The following is a 16,004-nucleotide window of genomic DNA, read 5'->3' as shown; positions in this document are numbered from 1 at the left end:
AGCAAAACATGATATAGTTGTGTTTTCTTTCATACAATTTTCAATATCCTAAAGTAGCATACAAAATGATTCACAAAGTAATGGAGATCTTTAATGGCAATTATTTCTGTTTATAGGTAAGGGATTTAATCCAGAAAGCCAGAGAACTAGAGTTTTTTGCTGCCAATATGGATTCCTGCAGCTTACTTAACATCAAGAACAAAATACCCTTATATTACTGTATTACAGGTATAGGACCCATTATCCAGAATGCTCGGGACCAAGGGTATTCCGGATAAGGGGTCTTTCCCTAATTTGGATCTTTATACCATTGGCCTACTAAACAATCAATAAAACATGAATTAAACCCAAAAGGATTGTTTTCATCCAATAAGGATTAATTATATCATAGTTAGGATCAATTACAAGGTACTGTTTTATTACTACAGACAAAAAGGAAATCAGTTTTAAAATTCTGAATCTTTTGATTAAAATGGAGTCTATGGGAGATGGGATTTCCATAATTCAGAGCTTTCCGGATAACAGGTTTCCGGATCCCATACCATATGCAGAGAGTCACTAAACTCTGTTGTTCTGCCACACTAGACAAAGCAGATGACCTTACTAATGTAAAAGGATTTATGTGTATATATATATATATATATAAACAACAACAAGAGATCCTCTGCACTCACCCATTATCAATATATATAGGACATTAAGACATTCGGTGCATTTAAGCTACTAAGAAATGCCCTTCCCTTTAAGCAAAACAGGGATTGTTTGTCCATATATTGCAATATACTTCAAGCTGGCCAACTGCGTCAAAGTCATCCCTTCTGACCAGTTCCTACACTGACTTGGACTTATACGATTCATTAAGAATTCTACTGCTTCAATATACATTTAGCCAAGGGAATAAGTTTTACCTGCAACTTTCTTGCTTTCAAGGTTAAAACCCCCATATGGTTGCCCTTTTATTGGCTCCACTGGGATCACCTGACTGCAGCTGGGAAGGGTGACAAACAATCCCTGTTTTGCTTAAAGGGAAGGGCATTTCTTAGTAGCTTAAATGCACCGAATGTCTTAATGTCCTATATATTGATAATGGGTGAGTGCAGAGGATCTCTTGTTGTTGTTTCTATGTATTTTGTGGTCACAACCTCATTGCACCCCCGCCTAATGGTTTAAAATTTAGTGGTTGAGCACAACTTTCCCTTTTTTTGCTATAGCTTATACAGGAGCAGTGGCCAGCTCCTTGTTGTAGCTCCCACCCTTCCCAGCTGCAGTCAGGTGATCCCAGTGGAGCCAATAAAAGGGCAGCCATATGGGGGTTTTAACCTTGAAAGCAAGAAAGTTGCAGGTAAAACTTATTCCCTTGGCTAAATGTATATTGAAGCAGTAGAATTCTTAATGAATCGCATAAGTCAGTGTAGGAACTGGTCAGAAGGGATGACTTTGACGCAGTTGGCCAGCTTGAAGTATATTGCAATATATGGACAAACAATCCCTGTTTTGCTTAAAGGGAAGGGCATTTCTTATTAGCTTAAAGGAACAGTAACACCAAAAAATGAAAGTGTATAAAAATAATTAATATATTATGTAGTATTGCCCTGCACTGGTAAAAGTTGTGTGTTTGCTTCATAAACACTACTACAGCTTATATAAATACCCTGCTGTGTAGCCATGGGGGCAGCCATTTAAATTGAAAAAAGGAGAAAAGGCACAGGTTACTAAGCAGATAACAGATAAGTAGCATAGATTCCCATTGTATTCTACACAGTTATCTGTTATCTTCTTATGTAACCTGTGCCTTTTCTCCTTTTTTCAATTTAAATGGCTGCCCCCATGGCTACACAACAGCTATTTCTATTAACTACAGTAGTCTTTCTGAAGCAAACACACAACTTTTACCAGTGCAGGGCAACAGTACATTATATTTTAATTATTTTAAAACATTTTTATTTTTCAATGTTACTGTTCCTTTAAATGCACCGAATGTCTTAATGTCCTATATATTGATAATGGGTGAGTGCAGAGGATCTCTTGTTGTTGTTTCTATGTATTTTGTGGTCAACCTCATTGCACCCCTGCCTAATGGTTTAAAATTTAGTGGTTGAGCACAACTTTCCCTTTTTTTGCTATGTATATATACAGGTCCTTTTCAAAAAATTAGCATATTGTGATAAAGTTCATTATTTTCTGTAATGTACTGATAAACATTAGACTTTCATATATTTTAGATTCATTACACACAACTGAAGTAGTTCAAGCCTTTTCTTGTTTTAATATTGATGATTGTGGCATACAGCTCATGAAAACCCAAAATTCCTATCTCAAAAAATTAACATATCATGAAAAGGTTCTCTAAACGAGCTATTAACCTAATCATCTGAATCAACAAATTAACTCTAAAAACCTGCAAAAGGTTCCTGAGGCTTTTAAAAACTCCCAGCCTGGTTCATTACTCAAAACCGCAATCATGGGTAAGACTGCCGACCTGACTGCTGTCCAGAAGGCCATCATTGACACCCTCAAGCAAGAGGGTAAGACACAAAAAGAAATTTCTGAACAAATAGGCTGTTCCCAGAGTGCTGTATCAAGGCACCTCAGTGGGAAGTCTGTGGGAAGGAAAAAGTGTGGCAGAAAACGCTGCACAACGAGAAGAGGTGACTGGGCCCTGAGGAAGATTGTGGAGAAGGACCGATTCCTGACCTTGGGGGACCTGCGGAAGCAGTGGACTGAGTCTGGAGTAGAAACATCCAGAGCCACCGTGTACAGGCGGTGCAGGAAATGGGCTACAGGTGCTGCATTCCCCAGGTCAAGCCACTTTTGAACCAGAAACAGCGGCAGAAGCGCCTGACCTGGGCTACAGAGAAGCAGCACTGGACTGTTGCTCAGTGGTCCAAAGTATGTCATTCGGAAATCAAGGTGCCAGAGTCTGGAGGAAGACTGGGGAGAGGGAAATGCCAAAATGCCTGAAGTCCAGTGTCAAGTACCCACAGTCAGTGATGGTCTGGGGTGCCATGTCAGCTGCTGGTGTTGGTCCACTGTGTTTTATCAAGGGCAGGGTCAATGCAGCTAGCTATCAGGAGATTTTGGAGCACTTCATGCTTCCATCTGCTGAAAAGCTTTATGGAGATGAAGATTTCATTTTTCAGCACGACCTGGCACCTGCTCACAGTGCCAAAACCACTGGTAAATGGTTTACTGACCATGGTATTACTGTGCTCAATTGGCCTGCCAACTCTCCTGACCTGAACCCCATAGAGAATCTGTGGGATATTGTGAAGAGAAAGTTGAGAGACACAAGACCCAACACTCTGGATGAGCTTAAGGCCGCTATTGAAGCATCCTGGGCCTCCATAACACCTGAGCAGTGCCACAGGCTGATTGCCTCCATGCCACGCCACATTGAAGCAGTCATTTCTGCAAAAGGATTCCCGACCAAGTATTGAGTGCATAACTGAACATAATTATTTGAAGGTTGACTTTTTTTGTATTAAAAACACTTTTCTTTTATTGGGCGGATGAAATATGCTAATTTTTTGAGATAGGAATTTTGGGTTTTCATGAGCTGTATGCCACAATCATCAATATTAAAACAAGAAAAGGCTTGAACTACTTCAGTTGTGTGTAATGAATCTAAAATATATGAAAGTCTAATGTTTATCAGTACATTACAGAAAATAATGAACTTTATCACAATATGCTAATTTTTTGAAAAGGACCTGTATATATATAATATATATATATATATATATATATATATAGTGTGGCTATATTATGTCTCTGCTGTTGTGAGGTCCGCTGTTCCTTCTGGACTTAGAGCACATACAAGGGAAAGCAATTTACTTTTATATGCTTCACTTCTCAGTCAAAAGTCTTCAGTCTACTGGGAAATAGCCACACAAAGTAGCCTTCTTTGAGTCTGCGAACAGGGCAGCAGATGTTTTTAAACTAGATCACAGTCTGGATTTTAGCACTGGTGCTTAAGAAATTAATTTAGCGTGTTCCTAGAACAATCTATCCCAAAAACATGCTAATTAAATTCTGTGTGGTATTTGACGTTGGTTTCCAAAGTTCATCCCTTTACACGTTGTTTGTGGCACACTTAAATTAAGGAGAAACTCAAAGAAATTCTAGCCATTCAAATGTTGCCTTTTCTGAAAGTGTAATTACCAGTATGAGCAAAAGAGAGCAAACAATGAAAACTGTGATCAATTTGGGCCACATTTTGGTACATTGCTGCTGCTATGTACTGCTACATTAAGTTTCAGTTCCACACCTGAGAAAATATTTTAGTTTAACTAAAGAGTTAGCTGCAGAGATCATCTTGCACTTTTAAACATGCTGTCAAACTTGCACTCTACAGAACTAATCCACAACTATGAAGATGTTCATATATCATAGGGCACCTTTCAACGTCAGTATCTCAAAGTTTGTTAATTTACAGCCCCAATTCCAGCAGAAATTACCTCCTGGGTTTCACTTACATTGCAAAATGCAAACAAATGGAATCTCCAACCTTTTTTACCCGCAAGCAACATTCATATGTAAAAAAACTTAGGGAGCAACACAACCATAAAACACGATCCTGGGGGGTACCAAATAATTGTTATTGGCTATTTGGCAGCCCCTATATGGACTGGCAGCCTACATAAGGCTCTGTTTGACAGTACACCGGGTTTTTATGAAACCAACACTTGCCCAAAAGCCAGGAATTAAAAATTAACTACCTGCTTTGAGGCTTTTGAGCAACGTCCAAGGGGTTGGAAAGCAACATGTTGCTCACGAGCCACTGGTTGGGGATCACTGTCCTAAATTGATGCATCCTCCAGTTTTTAGGAATGGTAATTTTCAGAACAGTAGCTTTCCAAAAGTAATGGTTCCGTGCGTAAAATCTAGCGCTCTGCGCTAATATAGCAAGTGGAAAAATATATTGCACGCAGTAGGGAATAACGCACGCGGCGGGATGTAATGCAAGAAAAACGCTCATCGCGAGTTAAATAACGCAAAGAACATCGCGTCTTAATTATGACGCCTGTCCTTTTAGTGAATCACAAAAAATAAGAAGCGATTTTTTAACACATGCTAACAGGGTAACCCTTATGAAATAAAAATAACAAAAGTGGGATAAAGATGATACCTTTATTGGCTAACTAAGATAATCATAGCAAGCTTGCAGAACATTATAGTTACTTTTTCAAGCTGATTACCAATAAAGGTATCACCTTTATACCACTTTTGTTATTTTCTATTTCAAAAGGGTTACCCTGTAAACATTTTTGACTGGCTAACATGGTGCATCACCTTTTCCTGTAACGCATGCTATAAATAGCGCTCGTTTTATTGCCCTTTAGTGAATCAACCCCATACTGTCTAGGCCACATATCTGAATCTTAATTAAACCAATGTCATTATTGGCCTACCCCTGGTCTGTTACCAGAAGTAAATTAGGGTAAAGACACGCAGAGCTACTTAGTAGCAGCTATTTGTCACGGCTACTAAATGCCAGAAAATACCCTGCCATAGAAAATACTGAGAATTGCCTCTGCTAAAACACACCTGCTCACAGGTTAACACACCTTTCACATTGTAATAGTCACTGGATATTATGATAAAGGGAAGAACTACAATAGAAACTGCTGCCTCTTCCATCGATAGAACATTGGTTATACTCTGGTATATAAATACCCAAAACTGCAAACAAAGAATCAAATCCTCATAATTTGCATTATTCACTTATAAAGGCTTGCCCCTTCCCAAACAAACTCTAGATAATTTATTGAGTCTTGAAAATCAAAGAATATATATATATATATATATATAATTTATTATATTTATTTATTTATTTATTATAACACTTGTCCTCCCTGTGTGTAATTTTGTATATTGAAAGATTGTACAGCGCTGCGTACCCTTGTGGCGCTTTATAAATAAAGTTATACATACATACATACATACATACATACATACATACATACATACATACAGAGACTCCATGCTGTTCAGGGTTGGGTCTCCATTTGGTTGCTGAAGGCCAAAACCTTGGTGGCCTTCACACAAAGGCACCAAAATGGGGAAAAGAAAAATTCTTCGACACGCCACTTACGTATCTCCACAAGGTGCTTCAATTCCTCGGCTGCTCCCAAGACACTCCATATACTTTACAAAGGGAAGAAGCACACCAATTTGTCAGCCATGCCTTTCAACAAATTTATTGCAGAAAATAAGTGGCACAAGCTTTCGAGGGTTACCCCCTTCTTCATTGCACCCTAAGAAGGGGGTAACCCCCGAAAGCTTGTAACACTTGTTCTCCCTGTGTGTAATTTTGTATATTGAAAGATTGTACAGCACTGCGTACCCTTGTGGCGCTTTATAAATAAAGTTATACATACATACATACATACATACATACATACATACAGAGACTCCATGCTGTTCAGGGTTGGGTCTCCATGGTTTATTTTAATAGAGTAAAATATCTTCCAACAAGTTACATAAAATTTGAGCGTTACCAACCTGACAGGCAGAATTAATATAGAAAAAGTTAAAAAAAAACTGTCAGGTATATCATTTGAATAGTGCGTTTGATGATACTTGAGCTTCAAAACATGAAACTGTAATATGCAACTGCATTCAACCTGAGTACAATAAAAAAAAGGGATTGAAATAAATGTTCAGTCTTGTTATACAGTATATTGCCCAGGATTTAAGGAGATGAGTGTAATATACTATTAGTGCACAGGAAAAGCACAGAGGGCAATTCAGAGCATTTTAAAGCCCCTGCGATTTCCAGCTTGGCAGGGGCAAAAGGTTCCAACTTCCCCTCCATTCACTTCACTGGTAATTGCCTGGACCCACATAGTACATCCAAGGGTCAGGTGATTGCTTGGAAACTCTTACTTCAGACCTTCTGAGAGCTAATCGCTTGACCCACAAGTATACTGTGTGGACTGAGGCAATTGCCATTTAAGTAAATGGAGGGGCAATTCAGAGTCTTTTACCACATGCCAAACTGTAAATCACATGGTGGCAAGTATTCAAAAGGAAATTTGTCATTACCCATCTCTATATTCGTGAACACTGATATGGTGCCAGAACCACACACAGAGGAAGAAAATTATTGTTTATCTTATTGCAACATGAAATATCCTGGATCAAAACTTTGGAAACTGTTGCTTCACATGAACTGAATAAGCAGAGGGCTTTTACTCTTTTTTTTTTTTTGGTCTATATTATACATCATAGGATCCTAGACTTACAGGTATAGTCAACCCTCTGCCTGTGTTTATATGTGCACAGAGCTGGCTGATTAGGTCTGAAAGGTTCCCCTGTGCTTGGTGCTTATTCAGAAAACATTCTATGTTGGGGAGGCAATTAAGACAAGTCTGAGGAGCAATTCTATAGATAACTCTGATAATTGAAACATATTAAATTATCCAAAAGCTTCTTAGGGGATATGGGCAGGCAAAGGGTGTTCCATGTAATGAGTGAGTCCTTGGATCCTTTCTTGTGAAATGACAAAAAGCACAAGTGCAAAACATTAAATATAATCAAATGGATATGTTTTCTTCTCTTCTCTCACAAGCAGAAGACAATGTAGATCCTTTTTAACTGGTGTTGACAAATACTTTTTAGGCCATTGTTTAGGTTTTCTAATTAGTGTATCAGCAAGTCATCCTTCTGGCTTCACATTTTTTCCATTCCAACTTTTCCATTGCTTTCCAACGCTTAAGAGAAAGTGTTTCATTTAGTTTTGCTGGCTGAAGATGTCAAAGTCTCACAGACTATTCCATATTACTCTTTAGGGCTCTGGCACACGGGGAGATTAGTCGCCCGCGACAAATCTCCCTTGTCGTGGGTGACTAATCTCCCCAAAATGCCATCCCATCGGCGAAAATGTAAATCGCCGGTGGGATGCCATAATCATTTCCTTGAGACGAAATGGCATTTTGGGGAGATTTATCGTGGGCCACTAATCTCCCCGTCTGCCAGATCCCTTAAGAGACTGTCAGTTTTCCCCATTTTGGCACTTTACAAAGGGAAGAAGCTCACCAATTTGTCAGCCATGCCTTTCAACAAATTTATTGCAGAAAATAAGTGGCACAAGCTTTCGGGGGTTACCCCCTTCTTCATTGCACCCAAAGAAGGGGGTAACCCCCAAAAGCTTGTGCCACTTATTTTCTGCAATAAATGTGTTGAAAGGCATGGCCAACAAATTGGTGTGATTCTTTCCTTTGTAAAGTATATGGAATGGCTTGGGAGCAGCCGAGGAATTGAAGCACCCTGTGGAGATACGTGAGTGGCGTGTCAAAGAATTTTTCTTTTCCCCATTTTGGTGCCTTTGTGTGAAGGCCACCAAGGTTTTGGCCTTCGGCAACCAATCTTGCTTAGCAAAAACGTGTGTCAAGTGCGTATACATAAGGGTACTAGTAAGCCATTTCTGTTTATTTAAACAGATGCTATAAAGCGTGATGGAGGACAGCATTAAGGTAAGTATTAACTATGGTGAAACTGATATACAAAATGGGGATATAATTTCTGCACAGTTCTCATCCTGTAAACATTATATCAGTAATTCTGTAACCTATAAATAGTATTTCACTGAAGTTTATTTTGTACTTCTCAATCTCCATATGTAGGTGAAATCTACAGCCATTTGATGCCGCTATGTGAAGTTCACAATGCTACCTTTCATAAATTGCTCAGTTTTCCAACACCATGTCTAGATTTATATCAGTTGGCAGGTTTTCTGTGTATATTGTGGGCCTAAAAATTTAGCAAATCTCAGAATATCTGGTCCTGTTGAGAGAATGAACTCTGTGTGAATGTATTTATGCTCCTTCCATCAATATTTTTATTCGTGTAGCAAAATATCTAGGGAATGTGCACCCCCTTTTTTTAATCTTACACAGCCATATGGGGAAGAGAAATTCACAGTACAATCTGCTTCTGTTTCACAGCTTGGGTCCCGCTGGGATGTGGAGCTTTGAGAAAAAGCTTAGCTTGTCTTAAAGGGGAATGTAACTGCAGCTCCAGTTAGAGGAGCTAATATAAAATAAGCACCACAACAGAAGAATTTTGGAAAGCATCAGCATATAGAAATTATTTTTTTTTCTGCTGAGTTTATTATTTTGTTTCCAGTTTGTTGGCTCCTTCAGTCACTAAAGTTAATCATATGTATATAGTCTGGGGACAGCTGCATATTAAGGAGAAAAAGAAACCCTCTTTTAAAAGTAGGTCATAGTAGTGTATTACCTATTTATTTTATGTAAAGGAAAACCAATTTTTGCATTGATTTTGTACAGACATAGGTGTCATTGTGAGACTCTCCAGTAGGAGCAAGAAGGCATTTGAAGGGGCTTGGTGTTGTCAGAAGGATTTTGTTCTCCTTTATGTTAACACTGGGCCCCATTTACTGTTGCTGGTTAAACTGCTAGGTGCAGGAAAGCTTGTGCATGTGGAAACACTATATATATAGATGGTGCAGCATGTCCATAAATTAATAATTAAATTAATGAATAGTATGTATGTATGTATAACTTTATTTATAAAGCGCCACAAGGCTACGCAGCGCTGTACAATCTTACAATATACAAAATTACACACAGGGAGGACAAGTGTTATAATAAATAAATAAATACAATAAATATATATAAATGCACAGGGAATAAGTGCCATGTGGTATGAGACACAGTAGGAAGGAGGTCCCTGCCCCGTAGAGCTTACAATCTAAGTGGTTGGGTAACATACAGGCACAAATTGGAATGTAAGAGTGCACCAGGTATGGGCATTTGCCCTTAAGCGCAGGACTAGGCAAAATAATGTTTTAGTGCTTCAGAAGGTAACAGCTGAGCTTTTTCTTAAAGGGGAAGGAAAGGTTAAGTCACTTGGGCGTGCTAAAATGTTAGGCACCCCCAAGTGACTTTAATCGCTTACCTCGTACCCCGTGCTGGTGCCCCTATTAGGAGAAAATAGCACCAGCCCGGGGCACCTGGGGCGATGCGCTTCCTCCTTCCGGCTCCGTTTAGCCTTGACTGTGAGTCCGGCGCATGCGCAGTAGAGTGAAAAAGCTTTTCGGCTTTTCACTCTACTGCGCATGCACGCACGGTGAAGAAGGAAGCGCTGCAGGTACCCTGGGTTGGTGCTGTTTTCTCCATACAAGGGCACCAGCCCGGGGTAAAAGGTAAGCGATTCAAGTCACTTGGGGGTGCCTAACATTTTGGCACCTCCAAGTGACTTAGCTTTTCCTTCTCCTTTAAAGAGAGTGGGTGAGTGTTCCCTACAGAGGGATTCAGGGATAAATAGTAATAGTAAATAAATACTAATAATTATTTCTAAGCAACTACCCAAAATACACCAAATAAAATCAAAGTTATTTTTATATTTAGAACTGAAACAAATTATTGTTTATCCCTTTTTATCATTTGACCGTTAAAAGAATGTTGTAGAAGACCATGCTCCTCTAGGTCTGTGAATCTGCTGCCTCTGCTAATTTGGTTTAGGAGTCAGTAAATAAACAGACAGATACTTCTTTCAATGGATACAATTGTGTGTGGATGAATTTATGGCTAAATGAAGCACCAGAGTGTTAATGATACAGTAACTATAGACCCAGGGGACAAGTGGGCCCAGACCAAGGGTTCTGCTTCCTCTATAAAAATGAACTTTAGTAACTGGCAGCCTGCCACTCTACCAAAAAGTGAGTGTGCATAGCAAGCTGGTAGGGAGCAGGTTACAAGAGTGGGATGGGCAGGTTGCTACGGCTGTTTGTGCCAGCCCCCCATTTAGCTTGTGAGGAACAAGTGATTTTTTTTTTTTTTGTAACTTGTATTTTATTAAGTTTAACAGTGTTGATTTTACAGCATATGATGTTAAAAAAGTATATATTCATATGTTGTATCAGAGTCAAATAGCAGTAGTATTAAAGTTTTCAACAGTATCAAAGTTTAATAACAAATAAAATAAACAATGGGATACGGATTAAGGGCAAACAATTCCCAAGGGGTCCAGATTTTGAGGAAGCTGGGGGTTCTGTTGGTTATCCTAGCAATTCCAGCCTCGAATAAGGAACAAGTAATTTTAAGGCTTTTCAATACAAAAGTATTTTGAGACATGTTCTCACCCATGATCAATTTCCCACAGGCAACAGGGCACCATTTGTGCTATTGCCATTTAATTCTCCTCTGTTGGGCCAACTTTTTAACCATTATTTCATTTGTTGCTGTTCTTTGACCTTTCTTTTTTAATTAAAGTCCTTACTAACTGGAACTGGGCAGCATATTACAGATAAGAGCTTAACAGTGCTTTATAAGGAGGAAGAATATTTTCCCTTAAATCAATATAACTTTAAGTACAGGGCAGTCAGTGTTGGTCTGGGACCCCAGGGGCCCAACAGAAAACCTTAGACCCTAGGCCCACTCTCCAAACTATTTTTCCTCCTTTCCTCACCCAACCTATTTATTCTCCTAGTCTCTTTTATTTACATGCTAGCATCTATTCTTACATCCATTTCTCTTCTTTGTTCCCATTCAGAAATAGGGAATGGCCATGAAACAGGCCAAATGGTCAGGAGCAGGAGGGCCCACTGACTCCTGGGCCCACCGGGAGTTTTCCTGGCATCCTGGTGGGCCAGTCCGACACTGAGGAACTTATCATGCTGGACTTTGCTGCTGCTATTAATGGTAGGATCTATATCACTGGTGCCTTAATATACATCTTTTCTTTTTATTTACAGCCACACAGTGTGTAGGAGTTCCATATAGACATATACATCATACTGTCCCAGTTTTTTCGCCCCACCTGCATTACCATCTGCCAAAGCCCCCTTATGCTGCTCACCTTCCCACTGACAGTTTATTGCATGCATTTGCAAAGCAGTAACAAAGGGTAATCCATAAGCTGACATATTTTGGTTGCTGATTTGGCATTTATGTCCAGACAAGTAGTCTGTGTATCAAACCAAAATGATCTTCTTTCCCGGCTGATATCTAATTTCAGCTGGGCCAAGTAGAAAACCTGATGAAAATTGTATTGAACCATTCTGTATATGTAGACTCTATTACATCTCTGCCCCTATTTTGATCTGACCAATCCCCAAACTTTATCCACTTGGATCAGCCTGATGTATCCAATTACATGGGTGGTTGGACTGGACAAAGATTTGCCTTTTTGGCCAACTGGCAAAACTAATGGATCTTTATTTGTGTATTGGTGGCCTTACTGCATGTCATTGGTAAAATAATAGTCAAGGGCAGGCCTAACAGCAAAACAGGGAAATTACCTATTCATGGGAAATTTGCCTTACCAATGGCTGGAATTAGTTGACTGTGAAATAGTGAAATATACTGTGCATAAAATGTGAATGCAAATATAGTAAATAAATGACAGTATGGGACTTAAAATGTAAGAAAACATGTTTATTTGGAATTGTACATTTTGTTAGCAATTTTTCCCCCTATTGAGCAAGCCATCTGTGCTAGCCTCATGGTTTCCTGCCTGGGATGGAAACAATAATATACAACGTCACTTTATTTATTTAATATACACATGAATACATTTAACTTTCTAATAAAATCAACAATCCTGTTTTTTTTCTAGAAATAAAGTTTTTTTTTCCCTCTAGGTACAAATCTATTGCTCTTCCTCGAATTACTACTAAGTTTATCTTATATAAGTTCTCTTGCCCAGCAACCTGTAAGGTTGGAAAGCATTTAAACCCAATGTGTCAGCCATTTGGGGCAACTTTCCATTCTCCAACCTTCTCTCTTTCTTTCCTAGTAGATTTGACTCGGCATAAAGGGCATGAGCATGGCTGACAGGTAAAAGAGCATCTCTTAAATTGAAATTGGAGCTTTGTTTAAGAATAGCAAAAATAAATAAATACAATAAAGTATTCTAATTCATATTCAGTGAAAAACACTAGACATAAAAGCTTTGCTCAGTTGCCAACAGAGAATGAATTTAATAAGCATGCATAAGGGTCAATAAATTGCAATAACGTACATGTGGAATGAACAAATGAATTTTGATTAGATACAGTTGCCATTTATAAAAGTTCCACTTAAATCAGCTGCATTCCACCTATTTGCCAAAGTAGAGGCTGACTGGGTATAGCATACAAGATGGCTGAGAATATACCACTGGCATACTGTACAAACTGCTATTATAAAGCAACTGTCTCATGTTATAATAGTAATATATATATCACTGTGACAGTACTTAAGTAGTATAATGTAAGTCTAGGCATAGCTACTGGATAACTTGTGCCTACAGGCTTAATATATGTGGTTTAGTATACAGTTTTGGGCCTCGGGACATGCAAGGCAGGATTGGCAGAAACAGTAACGCAAGAAGGCTTATTTACAAACCCAAATGTCCAGTATATATATGCATATTGTCCTATGTTGCAGTGTTTTCTAGTGGAATGGTGTTGCTTCCAGCACCATAATGCAGGCAATGTCAATAATAACCCCTTTAATCCAGGCTTCCCAAGTGCTTGTACGGCCATCACAATTTCCCAGAGGAGGCTGAACAGCTGCAGGGTGTTATGGTGCATGTAAAGACCTTTGCTAATAGTGTTTAAATATGTTTGTGTTTGTAAATATGCCCTCAGGATGTACTGTAGACAGGGCACAAGTGGGCAATAGTGCCACGTAGAGAGAAAGCAACTCTTTGCACTGTATTCTGGGAGTACAAGGTGTTGTGGTTAAGGTCAACAGGCGCCACTTGAGGATGGCAAAGTGCATTGTGGTGCTGTATAATGTTTATTTGGTCTTTGCTGTGGATGCTGAGAGTTACAGATTCCAACAGCTGGAGGCTGACAGTTAGACATGGCTTACATAGAGGGTCCACACAATACTGGTGTGGCTGTTGAAGCATCCCTTGTAGTAGTTAGTAGAAAGCCAAACAGAACAGCTGCTGACATGTTTTCCCAGGCTCACTTACAACTGTGGTTTGGGGGGCTGAGAAGCAATTAAAAGCACCAGAGCTCTGTGAGAACATCCCCAAACGTCTGGAAGTGATTACATGTCATTGGACACTAGGAAAATACAGAAATCAGCTGTAACAAGGAGACAGCTGTACATTATGGCTAAACATTTGAGGGCTGTAATCAGCATTTCTCAAGTTTATGTTTCCAGGAGAGAAGGTTACTTTGAATATCCCTCTGAGGTGGTATGAAAAAGAACCATCCTTTAGAACAGCTCTCATTTTGTAAAAAAACTACAAAATTTCCTGCCTTATTGTGCTGATAATCACTTTCAGCATTCTAGGTCACTGGAGTCACTTACATTTTTGTCATACAGTCCGAAAATCCATGTGGGGCAGGCAATTATTACTTTACTTTAACTTTCCATTCAGCACTTCCTAGCACTTCTAGCACTGCCTAGGTGGCAAATGCATGGGGGTGATACAAAGCTTGCTGTAATAACAGTGTTCACAAAATGGTCACTGTAAATTCCAGGACTGAGGGGGAAAAAAATAAATAGTTTATATAGTGTAAGTAAAGTTAATTTTGCTCAACTACTTGAAAGAAAAGAATTTGGAATTATTTTTTAGGGTGACAGGTCCCCTTAAATCTCTTATATTTCTGTCCCAGAACCCTAACCATCATGCCACAGGTGGAATCACACTAAAATGGACACAAATCTTGTATAAATGCCATTCATTAAAGGTACTTGCATCCAAACACATGCCATGTATTTCCCTATGGTTTTGCTAAACACCATTGCATCAATCTTGCAATCTCGCTTGCAAAAATGTATCAGCTGTATTGTTTGTATGTATAACTTTATTTATAAAGTGCTACAAGGATATGCAGCTCTGTACAATCTTACAATATACACAATTACAGACAGGGAGGACAAGTGTTATAATAAATGCAATAAATAAGTATAAATACACAGAGATTAAGTGCCATGTGGTATGACACAGTAGGAAGGAGGTCCCTGCCCCTTAGAGTTTATAATCTAAGTGGTATTGGCCAAGACAGTAAAGTAATGGGCAACTGGTAACCCTACCACCTCAGAAAATTGTTTTTATGGGTATAAAAATAAGAATAAGCAAACAGACACTCTCAAGCCAATTCTACATTTGACACCATAAGAAAAAAATTTCTATAGCCTCCCCATGTCTCCAGCTGTCAATAAGATATATCACCAGAATGGAAAAAATGTAAGGAAAAATATGTAAAATGTGAAAAATCAGTTTGATATATGGAAGATCTCATGTACTGTAGCTACAAACGTTCTAGGCTACCAAGCTCTGGTGGGCCTTGGGTTAGTTATCCTTTTGCATGTTTATTAATGTGTCCCTGACTGCAACAGACCATACATGTGATCCTCTCACATTATGTCTGCCTGTGCTGACCCAAAGTGCTGTCTTCCAAACCAGAGCTAACTTGAGCCTCTGAACCGTCATTATTTATATAATGCTGACCCATCACTGAGGTCACCAGAAGGCAGCAGGGAGCTACAAGTATATAAATAGGCTGTTGGTAGGCATGCAAGAAAGAAATTAGGGTCACACTAACATTGTGGGCAGGGTGGACTGCAGGCAGAGTTTGGCCCACCACCTGTCTGCAACTCACTAAAATGTGTTTTGCTGGCCTGAAACCGTCCAGTGGGTCTCAGGCAGGCCCACTCATCACTAGCCCCCATGTGATTGAATCATTGGATTGTGTGCCAATTTGTTGTGCGTGCTTGTGTCAGGATATAACTTTGAGGAAACACCTGTGCCTTCTTGTAGTTGTAACCAGTAAAAAAATGTTAAATTCTATGTGTCCTTAGTGTTTTAGACCTCACAACCATAAGCAATTTACCAAAACATTTTATCACCTGAAAACCACTGGGGCCTCAGGGGCCCTGAGCAGTTAGGGCAATTCAGTCGCCTGGTGCCTCAATGAATAGTAACAGTAGTATTGTTTAATCCCTAGTAAGTCCTTTGCTCCCTAGACTCAATAGAATTTCTAAAACCTAAAGAACTATGAAAATAAAGGAACTGCTTTTTAAATGCTTACC

Source organism: Xenopus tropicalis, chromosome 8 (genome assembly GCF_000004195.4).
Source record: "Xenopus tropicalis strain Nigerian chromosome 8, UCB_Xtro_10.0, whole genome shotgun sequence".
Taxonomy (NCBI): domain Eukaryota; kingdom Metazoa; phylum Chordata; class Amphibia; order Anura; family Pipidae; genus Xenopus; species Xenopus tropicalis.
The sequence above is the reverse complement of the archived record's forward strand: the minus strand, read 5'-3'. Positions refer to the sequence as shown.